At 44.2% G+C, this 19,802-nt stretch overlaps 2 pseudogenes; one reads left to right on the top strand and one right to left on the bottom strand.

The window, feature by feature from the left end:
- Window positions 1-683: 683 nt before the first annotated feature.
- On the bottom strand, window positions 684-1,951 carry LOC100714916 (olfactory receptor 6Q1-like; annotated as a pseudogene).
- An 11,676-nt stretch (window positions 1,952-13,627) lies between these two features.
- On the top strand, window positions 13,628-19,238 carry LOC106026344 (olfactory receptor 8K5-like; annotated as a pseudogene).
- Window positions 19,239-19,802: the final 564 nt, after the last annotated feature.

Raw genomic sequence — 19,802 nt, 5'->3', positions numbered from 1 at the left:
TACCTGGAGGAGATTATTCAAATTATAGTTGCCTTTTTAAGACTGCTTTGAGAGAGATGACATTGCCTCGGTGATTTCCTTAACCAATTTTCGAACATGGTCTGGAGAGGGAAGACCATTCTGTCCCAAATAAGAGAATCTGTACACAGAAAAGATTAAGAGCATCTGTCCCACAGAAAGCCAGCTGTGACTCCAGGGGCTCTATTTGTGGTAGAAACTGCTGTCAGCCCAATTGTTCTCCTCTTTCTCTCCCATACCTCAGTGGTGGCTGAGTGGCTGTCCAGCGGTAGAGTATTTCACCACCCTTGAAATGAGATATGATCCCCAGCTCACTTCCCACCTTGAGGTGAGTGGAAGTGGTCAGTGTTGTACCCAGAGAACCGTTGAGACCCGGGGTGCTTCTGCTCCCTGCTGTATCCTTGACCCTCTGCCCAATTTGACCATGCACATAACAAGAAAGCCTAGGTCAGTCACCTTTGCCACTGAAGCACAAGGGCAGCCTTCAATGACATCAGAGCAAGACACACAGGTAGTACAACCTGATCTTGGGACCCTGAAATTTGAGTTTTATAAAACTTTCAAGTCATGCAGTGTGATTCTCCTTTGCAGTTCTTTTAATCAATTAAAAGTGTGAAATCTGTTCTTAGCTCACAGACTATTACAAAGCCAGTGCTAAGCCAGATTCACCCTGAAGACTTGGTTTTGCCAGTGTTGTAGAGGATGCTGGCCCCGAAAGACTGAAGGAATGAGGGTCATTGGATACCGGTGGACCTGGGCTACGAATCAACCTGGACCAGGCAGCACCTTGGACTCTCACATGAAAGAGAAAGTGCGCTCCATTCTGTCAGCCTCCTTGCAGTTAGTCTTCTCCCGTGGCAGCAACTCAGAGTTTCCCTAACTCTGACACAGTCTGTCACTCACAGTTAAGCACTCACAGCTCCCTTCCACAGTCCTCACTACCATCCTTGTAAATATGCAAGGAGAGGAAAGCACGTCACCCAGATCTGCCTCGCCACTACCCCCTCCAAAACCAGAGGGAAAAGCGTGGGCCAGGCCCTCCTTCATCTCCTTGTTCCAAAGACTGTAGATGAGGCGGTTGAGCATCGGTGTGACCACAGAGTAGAAGACAGACACCACCTTGTTGAAGTCGATGGAGGAAACCACCTTAGTGTTTCCTCCAACATGAAGAAGAGTGTGTCATAGAAGAAGCCTACAACAGTCAGGTGAGCAGCGCAGGTGGAGAAGGCCTTTCAGCACTTGGCCGCAGGCCAGATGTGCAGCAGGGTCCAGACCATGTTGCCATAGGACACAGTGATGACTGTCTAGGAGACCAGGAGCACAGCCAGAGACACCAGGAAATCCACAGTCTCCTTCAGGGTGACATTGGACCATGACAGGGCCAGCAGGGGGGAAGCATCACAGAAAAAGTGGTCAACAATATTGGGGCCGCAAAATGTCTGCTGAGACATGAGGTAGACGGGCAAGATGGGTGTGAGGAAGCCTAAGAGCCAACAAGCGGCTGCCAGATGGAAAGGACACCAGGGACCCATAGTGCAGAGGAACACAGATGGCCACATAGCGGTCATAGGCCATGGTGGCCAGGAGGAAGCAATCAGTGGCCCCAAGGAAAGTGAAGAGCAAGAGCTGGGACATGCAGCCAGTGTAGGATATGCTCTGGCTTCCATCCGCCCCGATGAAATCAGCCAGCATCTTGGGAACCGTGACCGAGGTGTACCAGATTTCAAGGCAGGACAGGTGTGTCAGGAAGAAATACATGGGTCTCCGCAGCCGGTGGTCCACACCCACCTCTAAGAGGATGGCCAGGTCCTCTGCCAAGGTGGACAGGTACATGGCGAGGAAAAGCATGAAGAATAGGAGGTATGTTCCTTGCACCCCAGAAAAGCATGACAAACTCTGTCACCTGGGTCTGATTTGGGGTATGTGGCTGCATGGCTGAGAACAGAAACTCAGAATATCCACAGCCTCACAGTTCACAAAAGGTCAGAGGACCTGAGAGGATGCTGAACTAAAACAACTTCCACTGTGAGAGAGGGGAGTGAAGTCAAGACAGGGACCTGCCCATGAGAATTTAAAATCTGTAGTGGGAATCAAAAAAATAAAAACACCCTTTCAGTTAAAGATGAAACGTGCTGGATGAAAAGACAGACCACGAGGGAAGGAGGCAGCAGGAAAGTTCAACCAGTCTGGAGAAATCTTTCCAGAGACAGGGTTGGCTAAACTTGAATCTAAAAGAAGTCTCGGTTAATGAGAGGAAATGTAGAGAAGTAGAGAGGGCCCTGCGTGTAAAACCTCAGGCATGGTGGAAAACACTGTGGTGGGGGCGGCGTCAAGTAGATTTGGTTTATCACAGAAGCTAAGAGCGCATCTGGCGTATCCATGAGGCTCATTAGAGGAACAGCATACGTAAATATATATAACTGATAGAATGATAGCTAAAGAATTACAAGGCAGCCTTCCAATGGCTGCCTGCAGAGTCAAAGGTGGAGAAATGGAAGAAGGCTGTCCATGCACTGCAGAGCTGGAGGAGCCAGTCAAGGATCCAAGACCTGGACCTCACTGCAGAGTCCCATGTGAGTCCATATCAGGAAGCCAGAGGGTCTGCCCAGGAAGCCCGGTGGTGGACGTCTAAAGGCAGTGATGAAGACTGGAGTCCTCCAAAGAAGCTGAAGCAACATTTGTTCCTTCTTTCCCTTTTGATTCCATCCAGGCTGCAAGCCTATTGGTTGGTGCTACCCATGCCCAGGAGGGTCTGCCCTCCTCAGTGAATCCATCATCCAGTCACACACAGAACTTTGCTAAAGTAATCTGAAAGGTGTTTCTTATTCAAATGGACACTACAGTGAACTAGCATAGCTTCAAATAGAAGAGAATACAACTAATAGAAGTGTGAAATTTAAAACTGAGGAGCACTTAGCATCACGGGGAGTTGGTAAGGATTAGGGGGAATTTTACGCATGAACCTCTACTGGGACAGAGTATAAAGGACAAATAACTCTTTTTGAATTGAAGAGTGGGGTAGGCTAGGGGGACACTAGGAAGGGGCAATGACCAGAGAAGGGGAAAGGGCAGCAGAACTCGAGGGGTCCTAACCTGCTGTCCTTTTTGTGCTCCCCGAGACACAGGTCTGGAGGTACTGAGAGGAGAGGCGAGAGGCCAGGAGCCAGGGCTGCTGCTGCCAGGGCTGCTGCGGGTGAGGGATTGTCAGCAGACTTGGACGCTGAACATAGCTATCAGACCCAGAATCAGCAGACTGAGCTCCAGTGTAAGCTGAACAATCCCGTTTCAAAACCAGGGAGTAACACAGAGATACAGAGAAGTGAATGTCAACCTTATTTTAAGATTAGATGAAAAAATATAGCATTTCCAGTGCCACCGCAGTTTTATAACACATTCTTGACACACTTCCTATCACGCAGGAGGGACAAGAGTCACATCTTTGTGGCTGCTTGCTCACCAATAGGAAGGAAACAAACACTGTGGTGCCTGTTTTAGAGGACCAGACCTTAGGAACCATCAGTCTCTGCTTCCTGCTGCCAGAACCCCAGTGCATGGTGTGAGGAAAGCCCTTGCTGTGTGGGGAAAGGTCCGCGCAGAGGAACTAAGGGCCTTTACCCCTGACAGTCAGCCCTGGTACATGAGCGGCCTTGGAAACAGATATCCAACACTCAGAAGAGGCAGCTGTGCAGACAACAGCCCTCCTGAGGAGCCCTTCTCAGACTGCAAATCTGTGAGCTCAACAACTGATCATAGATGAGCCACTAAGTTAGGGGTGGTTTACTAAATGGTAGATAATAAAAAACAATTATATATCAGTTCTATAACCTTGAACAAATTTTCAAGCTTCTGATCCTCTGGAGAAAAACAAATAATGTTTTGCCTACAGTCACAAATTCCTGCACTAGATTCTGCATCCAGATTTGCCAAGGTCTCCACCCTTGCCCTTTCCAGTATAAATAACCATGTTCCTCCAGTCTCACCTTTGCATGACTTCCTGGCAGTGGAAGCACAGAGAGATACAAAACCAGAAATGAGCAGGGTCAGGGTCTTCAGATTCCTGAGTGTATTTTCACCAGGTCCATGTCCATTCCACAACACCTTCCAAGTGGGCAGCCTCTAAATACTGGCTTCTTGGCTGGATACTTCATCACAGCGCCATACGCCTTATCTTCTGTTGGCTCCATGAGACTTCAGAATGCAATCCCTGAGTATTTCCCACTTTGGTATCTGCCTTCCATCGCGGCCATCTCTGAACAGCACTTCCCATCTGTAGATGCCCTCCCTGGTGGGGATGCCATCGAAGCCTGGCTTAATGTTCATTGTTTCTCATGGTCTAAACAGCATGAGACTTAAACTCATGTGGATCCAACACTGTGTCCTGGATCTATAATGTACTGACTTGGTTGTCTCATTGATTTGCTGTGAGTATTCTTCCTGAGTCTTCTTGAAGTCTTCCTTCTAAGTTCCTCCAGCTGTGGCTCATTTGCTAGTCCTGTCTTCACTTGGAAGCCTTCTCCTTCACTTGCTTCTATAAATACATATAAAACTCAGACCAAAGCATGCACAGAGCATCTCTGCTCCCTACCAGAAAGCATGCCGGGCAGTGAGGAGCATCCCAGCCCAGAGCAGGAGCCCCAGAACCCAGCATGTGCTCTGGAAAGCTCAGGGCTGGCTCATGATACTTTCAGATCTCTGATCCTTGACGCAGATAGAGGATGCCAGAGACTTTAGAGTTGTATCAGGGGCAGAATTGTTACCTGGAATACCAAAAAGGGATAATGAAGTGGTATATTTCAGACAGAGAAGGAAATAGCAGAGATCCATGCTTGGCTTTCCTCCATGCCCAGTCATTGCCAGGAAAAGCTGCCTGAACCGCAAATACATCTTTACCCACAGCATACATCAGCGACACATGTCCTCTGCGTGCTTTGAGAAGCTGGTGTCTTTCCCCACTCTTCCATGTAAAGAGGGTGGGCCTCAGTACTTCGGCAAACAAACACAAACAAACAAACAAGCCTAGGAACTACTTCCATACATGTGGCCCATCACTGCCCAACATGAACCATGACACCTATGACGATATATTTATTCGCTCTCATTCATTAAAAAGAGAATCTCTGGTTTACCTAACTCTTGGAAAATGTTGAAATCTGTGGCTCACACCCACCTTCATGCCCAACACATCCTCCTTCACACATTCACCAAAGAGACCTGCGATGGCTGTGGTAGTGGGAATCAGCCCCACAGCGTAATTGTGGCCGCATATAGTGTGAGATGCCCTGGTACCTTCAAATCCCACCCCATTCCCACATCGTGCCTCAGAGAACAGGATGAATTCCTGCTGGAATCACGGAAGGCAGCAGACATGGTATAATGAAGAACATTTTCAGAAAGGGCGGTCTCTTCTCAGAGCATCAGTTCCTAGGCTTGTTTGTTTGTTTGTGTTTGTTTGCGGCAGTACTGAGGCCCACCCTCTTTACACCTGAGCTACATCCTCAGTCCTTTTCTACTTTTCACTGTGAGACAGGGAGTCAACAGTTTGTGACCCTCCTTCCCTGGTTCCCCAGTGTTGGCTATTCAGGTGTGCGCCCCTAAACCCAGACTCAAAAACTGCTCATTGTCTGTCTCCCCACCCCCTGGGGCCCTGTGCTAGTAAGAAAATGAGCCCTTCTCCAACCCAGGAGAAGGATCCCGTGGTCTATCCTTGAGGAGGTGTTACCTGTGCTGGTTTTCACGCAACTGGGAAAACTGTAGCTCAGAGACAGCGAGGAACTTGCACAAGATGAAAGAATTCATACACAATTGATAGGTTAAAAACCCCAAGGTGTGTGACACAAAAGGCAGGCTCCCCCTCCCCACGAAGTCCTCTCCCTCTGACCCACTTGCATGGTGACACCCAGTGACCCTGCCTCTCAGTCCTGGCTGTGGGGTTCATTTCTCTGCTGCTCAGGGCCCTGTCAGGGGAACTGTCCCCTTCAGAACCTCAGGCCCATTAGCAGCATCAGAAAACTGCATTATTAAGGGCCACAAGGGGACCAGGGACAGGGAGGAGAGGAGAGGGCCATGCAGGACAACCTCTAAACAGGAGAGGCCGCCAGGAATTTGGCCTTCGTTGGTGCCCTCAAAAGATGGCACTCCCTTGTCTTGTCTAAGGCTTTTCCTGCCCAAGCAGCGCGGGGCTCATGCGGGGTAATGCAGGCCTGGCCCTGTGCCTGGGTGATAGGCCTGGGAAGGAGAGTGGACCTCTCCCCACTTTAGTCCCTTCCCTGTGACCTCAAAGGGGAACAGAATTAGAGGTCTGGACAGTGATTTCAGAACCTCTCTGCTGGCTACAGTGAGCAGTTGGAGCCCTGGGGCTGGCGGGGATGGGTGCTGGTGCCCAGCTCTGACAGACAGTGGCCTCACCTGGCTGCCCTGGCTCATGGAGTGCCTGTCGTCCACTCCTCATTAGGGACCCATCAGCAGCCTCGCCGTGCTGCCTACAGGGCCTGGCCCAGTGAACAGCTCTGACTCCGGCTCCACCACGTTCTGGCTGCACAGTCCAACACAGCCGCCATGTTTCTAGCTTGGATCAGAGAGGATGCTGTCCACCTGTGGGTGACCTAAAGATGGGCAGTTACCACCCTGTGGAATTCCCTGCTAAGGGGCCTTGGGTCCTCTCTGTGTGTGGCTTCATCTTCTGCTTCCTGCAGTTCGCACAAGGCCACAGTCTCAGAGGGGCTACTCTGTCCAGGACTTAAGCACATGAGGCCTCTCCCCTCTCTCCCCATTCCTCTCTCTCCTCTCGTCCTTCTCCTCTCCTCCCTTTTCTCTCCCCCTTCCTCTCCCCAGGATGGGCGGGATCATCATGTGCTGGGAATGATGAAAAATAAAATTTTTCTTTAAAATACAAATGTAATTTCCATAACTCTCTGAGCCCCATGAATTTTGGTCATGGCCTCATTTTTATGTTAGATACTTGACTAATGTGTCACACAGGTGTGCACCCTCATACATGTACACACAAGCACACATAGGGAAGCAAGGGCATTTCTCAGGGCTGTACCTTCGTGCTTTCATTCATCTCTGTGTTGCCATAAAGAGCCCCAATACCAGGCCACATGCAGCAAATACCCAGATGAGTTCAGTGGCAAATGCCTGCTCCTGCCATATGCTTACCCCCGTCCTCCATTCCTTTCCCCCTCAGCTCCCTATTTTCAAGGTAACAGGGGTAAGCACAGCTGCCCGCCATTACAGGAGAGCCACATCCCCATCACTGTCACCACCACCTCCTGCATAACTGGGCTAAGCATCCCTCAAGGAGGCACCTCATGGGTCCACAGCAGCCTCTGTCACTGGCTGTGACAGGAGGCAAACAGAATTGATTTGCTGTTATCATGTCATCTTCTTACTTCAGAATTAAATTTTAAATTTCTTGGAAACTTGTTTTTAAACTTTGGTACATCCAGGGTTTAGATTCTCTTGTTTGCCAGGTAGCTGGGAAGAGAAACAAAATCTTCCAGCTTGCAGGATTCCCAAGGGCCTGGCTTCAGCCAGCTGGTAATTGAGAGCTCCAGGTGACAGAGCCAGGCCCAAGCTGAGCCCTGAGCCCACCGGCTCCCTGGCAGGCCAGGCGCAGAGCCCTCTCTAACACACAGGTGGGATCTGGACATGGAGGGCTCCTCTTGTGGTTGTAGGGGCTCCGAGCTACACACACTTGGGCTCCCGTGTGAAGATTAAACACAAGAGGAAGCAGGGAGAAGATCGGAGCGGCCTCCCCAGCCACAAGCACAGCAGAGACCCAGCCAGCTGAGCCCAGGAGACCGTGATAGCAGCTAGGGACCGAAGAGAATGAGCCCCCCTGGCTTCAGGCTGCCACTCCCTGACAATCCCACAGGGCATTCTGGCAGGCCCTGGGTCTGCTGCTTAGGAGCCATGAGATCACCATGGCCTCCCAGGGAAAGGACAGCCCAGGGGGCTACACGCAAGTGGGACTTAGCAACATGGGGAAGCCAAACCAGAACAAGCAGGTTGGTTCTGACTGGGCTGATGGTGTCTTTGAGGGGGGCGACATCAGATGAAAGGGAGTCTGAACTCCAAGCATCTCCCAGCACCTTAGTGCTGTGTGAGCTTAAGTGATCTCTAGAGTTCTATGTGCTTGGCCTCCCTCACTTAGGAAAGGATTGGTATTTAGGCACCGTGGCTCCAGGAAACAGCAGGTAAAAGACAAACACGAGATCACAAATTGGGAAAACTTCAGAGAAGGTCAAGTTATACCAAAGTCAGAGTCGTTGCTTTAGATCTACCTGACTGAGGATGCTTTCCACACACCAGCCCCCCCCCCATGTTTTTGGCTTTGCTCCCCCCTCCCCCAGTCTGCAACACGGAAGCAAATGTCTGTACCCTAAGATCTCTAGAGGAACCACTCACCCGCTCTGGGTTATTTCTCCTGTCTCTCCTTCTCTAGGTAGAACACAAAGACCAGACCCATTCAGAACCTGGGAGGTGATGGCAGGGCCAGGCAACTGGACTCCAGTGTGGAATGGACACCCCAGATTCAAGGATCACAGCCTCTGCACCAGAGGAAGAGAGCAGAGGCCTGCCCTCAGTGGGAAGAAGACATGAACAAACAGGTGTTACCACTGGCTGTAAAATGACTCATATTCCACTCCCAGCCTACAGAGGGGACTGGGGGGAGCCCATCCCTGTTGGGGGTCACAGCTCCAGACAGCAGGAGAAGAGCAAGAATCAAGAGGGATTCTTCCCCAGAGGGTTGCAGAAGCTACAGGAGAGTCCCAATCCTGCAGACCCTCAGGATAAGAGATGCAGAAGAGAGGATGAGAGCCCACTCAGGGAGGGTCCCAAGTTGGCTGTCTCTGCCAAGAGCCAGGATAGAGTGAAATTAAATCTCAAAAGTTCCCAATGCTCTTGGGGAAGCACTGCTGTCTTCTTCTACTACACAGGATGACACAGCCACATGCACCAGCCCACTCCTTACCTGCTACCCTTGGAAAATAACCCAGGATAATAACAAACAGAGAAATCACCCAGCAGCCATCTGGGCTGGGCTCTGTACAGCATAGAGGTGAAAACCCCAGCCCCAGCCTTCGTGGAGCTCACTCATCTCACAGACCCCCTCTCTAAATGGGCTTCCTCCCAAAGACATCCTCCAGAGCCTTGGCAACTGTCTACCGTCTCTCTCCCAAAGGCAAATATGGCACCATTTCACTGTAAAGCTGAAAGAAGGCCAGGGAATCTTGCATCTTACTACAGGAAGCAGCTGAGCCAGCTCTAGCACAGCTCGAAGGCCCTGTGGCAGGCCAGCCCTTCTGATGTCCTTTAGGGCTCAGAATTGTCCTCTAGAGGTCAATGACTGGACTGCAGCAGTAATGGCTCTGGTACAGGTAGCTCGTGCTCCCCCAATGCACAGTAAAGCTCTTTCTGTGTGTCCTACTCACTGCATTTACAAAAGCTGAGCTCAGCATTGTCCTTGTAGACTTGGACGTGAGCCCCTCAAAAGCCTCTTTGTGGACACACACCCCTGAGCAAACCACCCCTGAGCCAGTGTTGTCCTCCCTCCTGTAAGGAGAGGAATCTTGCCTGACACAGATGGGGATAGAGATAAGCAGGTTACAAAAGTGAAGGGGGCCCAGTGTGGGTGTGGGTCTAAGCAGCATGCTCCACCCATTGTAGTTAAGACACAAAGTCTTCACTGCATAACATACTTGTGACTGTTTGTGAGTTAGTCCTTGAGGTAGGTGTCTTAGTTACTTTTTACCTGTCACTGAGACAAAATACCTGATGCCCAAAGTTGGAAAAGGAAATGTTTATTTCTTACAGTTTTTGGAGGTTTCAGTCCATACTCAGTTGGCTCCAAGGGAGGGTGACATGACAGGCAGCAGTTCATGCAGCTGCAAATAGCAAGGCAGAAACGGGCAAGAGAGAGATATGCCTTCTTCCTGCCATTACATTGTATGCTGGTTCCACATGCATGACATGTGTAGCATGACACCATCAATCCAAGCTCTAGACAATGAACCAATCACAAATGCATAATGCAAAGGCATGAGGCCTAGGGGCCACCAACATAAACCATAACAGTAGGGTTCCTCCCAGAGGGCACAATGACATTTTAAGGGCACACGTTGTGCACATTCCTTCAGCTTCCAGGCCACTTGAAAAGATGCACAGCAATCCTGGGAATGATACCAGACATGGGAGCTATCCACCAAGCCCTTCCTCTTTGCTGGGACCCCATAGATTCTCTGATGACTGAGGCCCCTGCAGGAATACTGATCACCTAAAGGGAACATCGAAGATATTTCTGAGACACTGACATCCCGAAATCAACCCTAGGAGTACTGTCACCCTAGTTCCCTGAACCCCAGGAGTAACTTTTGTGGGCATGAAAAGCAATCGCGGTGGCACTCAGGATAGAGGCCTCCATGACACTGCCAGCTTCTCTGCTGAGGGTGTCAGGCTCTCTATTCCTGATCAAAGCTGATTCAAACTTCTGTGCCTCCCCTGAGTCTGGACTTTTAATTCTTTCATCTAGGGCTCCACAACCCAGGAACAAGGGAGTGAGTGAGGGGCCTGGCTTCCCGCTGACACTGTCTGCCTTTCTTCTCTCTTCAGCCATGGCAGTGGGACAGCTAGACTCAAATATTTCAGAGAAAGAGTCACTATGGTAACTACTATTAATGTCAAGCTATCTGGGGGTGAAACACAATGATGGTTAAATTTTTCGATTCTAATCGGTGTTGTTATATTGATATGTTCTTTTTTTATCTCAGTCTCCCCCCTTTTTCTTTCCTTTTTTTAAAAAATTAATTTATTTCTTAGTATCCTTTAACTAAGGGAAAACTAAATTAAAAATAGTGCGATAGATTATAGTAATTTTTTTTGTTTCCCTATTAACCTGATTTGAACCCCTGTAGTGTTCTCCATATCTTGTTCTGACTGATTTTATTATATTCTGTTTCGCTTAATAGTATCAAGTTTGAGGGTACAGGCAACCATTTGGAAGGCAACCAAATATTCTATGATGCCCATTATTATTTGACTATTATCTTCTTTGGAATCCTGTAAGCTCTCCAATGTGGTTTTATTGGTCTTATGTATAGTTTTGTTCAATTCTTGTATACTAGCTGATATAGGCTACTCTTTTTAGGATAACAAGAGGCATAATGGTAACCATTGTTGATCACCTAGTAATCCCCTCCCCCTTTTTTTTCATTTTATGCTATGTCCATCCTCCTGATCTAAATGACTCTGTTTTGCTTTGTCACACTGGGTTTTTCTTTGGTCCGTCTTGTTTTGTTTTTTGGCCTTTTTTTCAATCTTTTTTCTTTTCCTCTTCAAAGAAAAAGTTAAAAAAACTGTGGAAGTAATGGAAACTAAAATGCATGACTGTTGGTGTAAAAAAGAGAGGAAGGAAAGTGATCTCAAGGATATAACTGCAAGTTTATTTAAATGTGTAGGATAAAGAACCATATTGCTGAGTTTTTCTTGGATCATTGAACAGAACTGACTGCAATCTCACTGTATCAATCTCCACTTTGTATGCTTTAATTTTGTAATCTGGACAGCTGTTTGTAAGTTGACAATGTGTGATCTATTAACTGGTGAACTCTTACTGTATGTTTTTTCTCTTGAAATTCTGTGTTGCTTCTAGCCTTTTACTGTCTTGCTTCATTTAGTTTTCTTTTTCTCTTTAAATAAAAAAAAGTTTCTGCATGTCAAAAGAAATCTCCAGCACAGTGAAAAGAAAACCCACAAACTGGGAAAAAACCTTGGTGAACTGTCCCTCAGACAAAAGACTTCTGTCTAAAACATGGAATTAAAAATGCAGATCCCGAAAATTCAAAGATCCAATCCAAAAATGGGCATCTGCGATGAGTACACAATTCTCAGATGAAGAAATACAAATGGCAAATAAATACATGAAAAAATGTTCATCATCATTGGTCATTAGAGAAATGCAAATTAAAACCACACTGAGATTCCATCTCACTCCTGAAATAATGGCCAGGATCAAGAAAACCACCAAGAACAAATGCTGGAGAGGCTGTGGAGAAAAAGGAACTCTCCTGCACTTTGGTGGGAGTGTAGACTGATGCAACTATTGTGGAGGTCAGTCTGGAGATTTCTCAAAAACCTGGGATTGGAAGTCCCATTTGTTCCAGGTATTCCACTTCTAGGCATATTCCCAGAAGAACTGAAAACATATCAGTGATATATATGTACCCATGTTTTAGTAGCACTATTTGTATTAGCCAGATCTTGGAAACAACCTAAGTGTCCATCAACTGAGGAATGGATAAAAAAGTTGTCGTATTTTTATACAATGGAGTACTACTCAGTTAAAAAGAATGATCACATTGAGATATTTATAAATAAATGGGCGCAGCTTGAGACCATACTCATAAGCAAAATAAATCAAACTTACATGTATAAATATTTGCTAGACCACACACATGCTTAGATATGTACTAATTGAGCCCCTGTATTCATTGAACTGTGATGGTGTAGAAATTATCAAGCTAAAGAATTTAGAATTAACTGACCATACTTAAAATATGTCTTATTTAGAACTTTTAACAAAATATATAGTTTCCTTAACAGTAAACCACTTCAAGACTTGAACAATGAATTAAGTGACACTGAAGCATGATTTATTAGATTTATGTTATTTCTGCCTGTGTCTTTTCTGTTGCCAAAAATCAGGACCAAACTGCATGGAACACATGCCCCAGCAAAGCACTTGGAAAGCATCAGCTTTATTTATGCCAGCAGGCTTGGGGAACTGAATTCTAAGTCATCAGCCCTAATTTGGGGTTAAACAGACACTTACATAAGTTTCAAGCAGGAAGTACAAAAGACTAATAGCAAGTGAGTTTATAATTCGTTACATAGACTGGGTTGTATGTTGTTAGGCAGATTTACTCTTTGATAACTGGGGTTTCTAATTACACAGAAGGAAGGTCAGGATTTTGGTGAGGAAGGAGACTCAATCATTGTCTTTAACCAACCCAGTCTGTCCTTGAGAGAGAAATCACTGAAACAAGTTAGCACAACAGGATGCACTTCCTGGCTGAATTATGCTTACGGCACAAGGGGCAGCTGGTGTGGGGTGTCTAGGCTAGCTGAGTATGAACAAACTGGGCCTGCCTGTGCCAACCTCCACACAGTGTCAGGGTCTGAGCTTTTAAAAATTTCCTTCACAATTACCACTATCAAAATTCCCTAAGAAATCTCAGGCAAACATTGAGTGTACAAAAGAAACTCTGTGATGTCTTTCTGAAGCTGAAATCATCAACCATTCTGTATTAATCATCACATGTTTTTGCTATAAATGGATATGTTACAAATATTTTGGATACTTAATGTTTAGAGTTCAATCTGTGATGTACCAAAGTATGTTACATATAAGAAAACTCCTTTTTTGGGGAAGTGAAATATTCTGTCTTTATTTTATTTTCAAAATTGAATGGGGAAATAAATTTTTTAGTATCTTATTATGAAGTATATTTTAGTTATTCTAGTTATAAGCATTGTAGTAAAATTTTGGATAACAAGAGTTTTTAACAATAATTTGCTTCATATTTCCAAAGAAAATACACCAAGATTCATGAGCCAGAAGAACATAACATCACCACCTCACTTCATCCTGTGGAGACTCACAAAGCCTTTGGAGCTGCAGTTTCCTCTATCTGGTGTCTTTCTCTACATCTATGGAATCACAGTGGTGGGTAACATGGGCATGACTGTTCTGACCAAGCTGGACTACTATCTTCACACACCTGTGAGTTTTTTATCAGGCATCTGGCTTTCGTTGATCTTGGAAATTCCACTGCTGTTTGTTCTAAAATGCTAGTCAATTTTGTCATGTGCAGAATACCATTTCCTATCATGCATGTGCCACACAGTTGGGCTTCTTCCTTATGTTCATTATCAGTGAATTCTTCATCCTGTCAGCCATGGCCTATGCCCACCATGTGTCCATCTGCAACCCTCTGCTCTACAACATCATCATGTCCCAGGGGCATGGTAATGTGCTGGTGGGTATTCTGTACCTCTACAGTAACTCTCTGTAACTGATGTTCACCACTAAGATCTTAACACTGGACTTCTGTGACTTCTACATTATCAGTCATTTCTATTGTGCTGATGTCCCTTTATTACCTATGCTCTGCTCCAATCCACAAGAAACACAGTTATTTATCATACGCTTTTTAGGATTCAACTTGATCTCCTCACTCCTGGTTGTTCTCTGATCCTATGTGCTGATTGTCTTAGCCATATATCGGATGAATTCAGCAGAGGGAAGGAAGAAAGGTTTCTCTATATGTGGTTCCCATCTGACAGTGGTGATGGTCCTGTACGGGTCTCTCCTCTTTATTTACTTGCAGCCCGAATCTCCTCATTTCTTTGAGACTGCTAAAATTGCCTCTGTGCTTTATACTCTAGTGAGCCCCATGATGAACCCCTATATCTACAGCTTTAGGAACAGAGAATTGAAAAATCTTTCCACAAGGTCTTCAAGAATCAATTTTATTTAGAAAAATATAGTAAAATATATTACATAAAAGCACCATTTTATAATATTTTGATAGTTTTCTGTTTACTCAAGGTACTCAGTGTGATATTTTGGAAATATGTACACAATCCAGGCTGATAAAACTATTGTAGAACATGAAGATACATATCATCTAGTATAGTTGCTTTGAATTTCATTTTTTCTTCTGTTTTGCATTCTATTTTCCACTTTCTGTTTCAAGAATACTTGAAACTTGATCTCACAGATATTTCTAACACGGAGCTCTCTATTAGTCTGTATTTTTCTCATCTGTGCATTGTAATGCATGGCTACCTCAGTGCCATGTGTGTCTGTGACCCACATCTCTCCTTCTGTCTGACATACTGTGGTGATTAGCATGTTACTGTGGTTCCATGTATTCATGAATCAGCTGTTTTTATTCCAGATAAATGTGAATGATGAGTTATGTACTTTGTTTTTGCTTTGTATCTTTTATTTCATTCAACATGATATTCTCTGATTTCTGCCATGTTACCAAAAATGGCAATACCTGCTTCTTTGTTGAAGCTGAATAATATTTCAGTTTATATTGTGAAATGGCTATCACTTTGTATGCATTAATATATGATACAATAAAATATATCATCATATAACATGTGCATATATGTATTTTTGTGTTTATGTGTGTGTTTACATTTCCCACAATTTATCCATTCAGCTTGGTAGGCACTTTGTTTTGAGATCTTGGCTATTGTGAATAGCACTGCAATGAACATGAGAGTGAATATATCTGTATGGAATGAAGGATTCACCTTTCAAAGCCACATACCGTGGGGAGGGGTTGCTGTGTCACGCAATACTTTGATTTCTAGTACATGTGGTGCCCTCTACAGATTTGACCCCATGATCTCACCAACCTACATTCCCACACACAGGGTAGAGATTCATGAATTCACATTCTTATCAGCACTTGTTTTCTCTTTTTCATAATAACTATTCTTATGTAAAACAGACAAACCCAGTTTGTCATAATCTATAATGTTAGTAAACTGTTAAATTTGGTATTCCTCTACTTCATTGATTGTTTCTATTTTATGTTTTCATTAAGGCTTCGTCTTGCAATTCTAAGTTTCTTCTGAAGCCCTTGAGTGAAGACTATCTTCATAAAATGTGTTTATGAGAGTTCTTCCTGCTGCATTTTTGGAAATGCTTTTTAAAAATGGAATTAGTTGCTGTTTGAATGTCAACTGTAATGTCATTTGGTCCTGAACTTCTCTCTGTTAGGAGAGAAGTACTACCTCACACTCTTCCTTTGAATTGTTCTAGTTCTTTATGTATATGTGTGACTCTTTGGTGGTAATACATTAATAGATATTTTTCCATATGCTCCCCAAAATTGAATTATTGTCAACTTATACTTGCTCAGAATAAAGCTTCATAATTTTTAAAATTGAGGCATTAATTATATTTCCAATTTCATTCTTGATTTTATTTATTCTTTTTTTTTCCTCTGAGAGTTTTCAATTTTCTTTTCAAAATGTCAATGTAAATTGTATTACCTTAAAAGTATTTTCTTTTCCCGGTACTGGGTGATTGAACCCATGTATTCCACACTGAACTGCAACTCACACTCTACTTTTAATTACTTTTACTATTTTGTCAGGAACAATTCTTTTTAGGAGTTAATTTATAGGAAACATGAAACAACTCTGATAATTCAACCTTGTTTCACTCCTACATTGCATGAAGCAATTTTCTCAATATGTGTATGAGATTAGAATACAATTCACTCTGAAAATATATTAAAATAAGGTTGTTCTCTTCTTATCTGCAAAACTGCATCATTTCATTTTCTAAAAACTGTCTCTACTGAGCTATAAAAATGTCTTTTTGTTGTTCATGCCTTCTCCTTGAAATTAACTTGAGAGAAATGTTCTTCCTCTAGACTCTGCTGCATTGGAATAGTGCTAAATCTCCAATACATTAAACACACATACATATACACACACACACACACACACACACACACACACTCAAACACATACGCACATGAATACAAACATAAATATCCTTTTAAAAATAGTTTACTTTGTAGATTCTTATCATCATTAACTCACACACAAAGCATAAACACCATGTCTCTGTGGACAAAATATCGTTTTCCATAACAGTAGGTATCTAGATGTACCATATCTTTCTGTCAATGTCTCTGAATTATATGCATCATCTCTGACCTGAGAGTCTTCTCAATGCCAGATCTTCCTCCGAAACAGAAATTTTAAGGAAAAGTCAAAACAAGGTCACCCTCTACTTTGAAACAAAGACCATATATTGAATTTTGCAAAAAAAAAATATATATATATATATATATATATAGTACAGCAAGAAAAGGGAATTGGCCTTCTTGCCTGTAGGGCCCCTCTAAAACTCTTTGCTTACATATTAAAAACAATATGATTTTTAGACAGCATTTACACACTTGTAAAGGAAATTATATACTTTAGACCATATCCAATGAGAATTCGTGTTTTCCATTGTACCAAGGGTTTCTAACTTTGCACCCACAACTAGAAATTCAGTAAACTAATAAGAAAAATAATGCTATATGGGATGATGACTTTCTCATACAGCTAGTGCTATAATTAGCAGCTTGCTGATTTTCTTCTCCTACATTTCTTCTACTAGGACAGCTCCAGAGAAAACTATATGAACCTCAGGATTTGTCATGGGCTGGACATGGCCTCTTAGAGTTCAAGGAAAATCCATGAATGTAAAAATAGAGCAGATATACACAGCTCTGTCCAAAAAGGGCATACATACCTATGCCCTCATTCCCGGGGTGGTCACTGGTCTACTTGCATTCAAGAACCTTCTCTGAGATCAAGATCTGCTTCTCAACTGGACATCTTAGAGTGGGAACTGCATGCTCCATGCTTGTAGATTTTGCTCCACAAAACAGCACCCTACTCCACCAAGAGAAGCATGGGTCCCCTGGTGCTGTCCTGCCTTGTGTTTCTGCAGATGGCATTGTGTGATGGTCTAATAGTACACATAATGCTGATGCAGGTAATCCTTTATCTCTGCTCTTCACCTGGTCACAGTGGTGATTGTGACAGCTCAGCTTCTTCTCCTTTGTGGGCCATCAAAGTCACTTGTCAGCAAAAAATCCAAAGTTCTATCTAAAAAAACATCTGTTTTCTGCTTAGTGAACTCTTTTTCCTGTATGGCTACATACCATACACAGATCATGTGGGCGTAAACTTAGGCTGAATCCATGCCATAGCTCATGAGAGACAAGAAAGATTAGCATTGTAAAGACATAGAGCAAAAATTAAGCCTTCTTTATAGTTATTGAGCAAATAGAATGAGATAAACTACAGGAAACAAGAACATGACACGAGACTCTGGCAAAGTGTCATACATTCAACTTCTGAGAAGGACATTCACACAGAAGATGGAATCAGAGTCCATGGATCAAAGAGGATGCTAACTACTGTGTATTCTCTGGAAAGATTCAAAGGTAGAAAGAACCATCTTCTCCTCAGCATCTGATTTGTCTCCAGGATGGTGAGCAGATGGAGGGTGCTGAGGGCTTGGTCCATGGGAGAGGAACATATAACATGAGCTGGAGGAAACCGAAAAATGGAGAACAGCTTGCTTGCCACATTGGTGCATTTGAACCTCTTGCTCTTCTCCTGGATCCTAGGGTGAAAGCTCACAGTCTTGTACAGCAAAGACTGCTTGCTTCAGGATCAGTAACACTGTGTGCACATTGATGAGATGACATAAAACCATCTAAGTTTCATTTACAGTGACACTGAGGGAGATTCAGGAATAAGAATAAATGAAAAATTCATGCTTCTCTAAACAAACATGGAGAAGTTAAATGTTTATATTGGGGAACAAAACCCCTAGCCTACTAGATGTTCAGTATGAATTTGTGCTTCTAAAGTCAAAGAATTAATTTTAGGAATAACAGAGGTTAAGAACAGAATATATTTACTGAGAGAAAGAAAACTTCTCTCAGAGAGAGACAGAAATGGTCCTAAGCAGGTTGCCAAGGACTTCATTTTTCCTAGGGATTTTATAGATCAAAACCATGAGGTGAGGTAGGTCTAAAATTTGGAAATATGGGAACTCACAAGGCAGAGGGCTATAAGGTAGGACAGAACTGTGGGCAAACTTTAAGATTGATTGTGAGGGAAAATTGACCAAATCATGGACAAACGGGGAAGGGAGTCACATGGTAAAGGGGCATTCTTACAGAACAGTGACTCTTCCTGTAGGAAGTGGGGACGCTGGCTCCTGGATTCTTCAAGGTGACCCACACCTATTTAGAATATCAATACTTGAGGTGTAGTTGCATGCATTTTGTCTTTTGTACTGAGATCTAATGCATAGGGGGAGGTGTCTGTCTCCTTCAAAGTCACAAGACATCAGGTCCCCTGTGCCTACTCCCTAGCCTAGCCTTGTCTGACCACCTAAAATATTTCCATCTAACACAGGTGCTTATAACAATATGATCCAATCCCAGAACCTACAACTCCCCTTTATCTAGGTGGCAACCTTAAATGTGGAGGATGTTTGAAAGTGGACTTGCAGTCCACTTGCGGCAAGGCTCTCATTCCTCTTCTCTACAGCAATGATTGGACAGCAGGAGCAGACACAGCCCAGGACTGACCTTGAATTCTCCAAAGAGTGAGAAGATCCTGTACCCAGGCCAGCTGCAGAAGACTCTTCTACCTTTCCTGAGGGGGCAGCCCCAGCCCCTCAGGGTGAGTGGACCCAAGGCACCAGCACAAGCCTGGGGCACAGGATTAGGGTAATCAGAAAACCAGGGACTCCAGATCACCAACTCATCCAGTTCTGTCCTGAGTTAAACTTAGGACCTCAGTACATGGACAAGCAGAATGGAGCTATTAGCAATCAGAAGAAGCCTCACTGTTTTTTTTTTTTTTATCTAAGTAGAGCATAGAAGAACACATAAAAACTTTAAAAACTGGAAACAGAGTTGAGTTTTAGGTTATGAAACATTTTGATTTAGGTCAACCTTGATGTGTAGACTTGTCCCTAGCATCTTCCCCAATTCAGAGTTTTGAACATGTGTTAAAATAAATGGAATAAAGGGTTGGGAAAGGGTTCTTCCCTCTTAGAAGCTATGTCTCATCTCAGAGCAAGTTCTTACCTTCCAGGAGAGCCAGATTCTCATTGGGTTGGCAGCTCTGTGCCTTGGGGGTGACAATGGCCCCTTTTATTTCCACTGGAC

Source organism: Cavia porcellus, unplaced genomic scaffold, assembly GCF_034190915.1.
Source record: "Cavia porcellus strain 051 isolate PalLab524CR breed Dunkin Hartley unplaced genomic scaffold, mCavPor4.1 scaffold_17, whole genome shotgun sequence".
Lineage (NCBI taxonomy): Eukaryota > Metazoa > Chordata > Mammalia > Rodentia > Caviidae > Cavia > Cavia porcellus.
The sequence above is the reverse complement of the archived record's forward strand: the minus strand, read 5'-3'. Positions and strand labels throughout refer to the sequence as shown.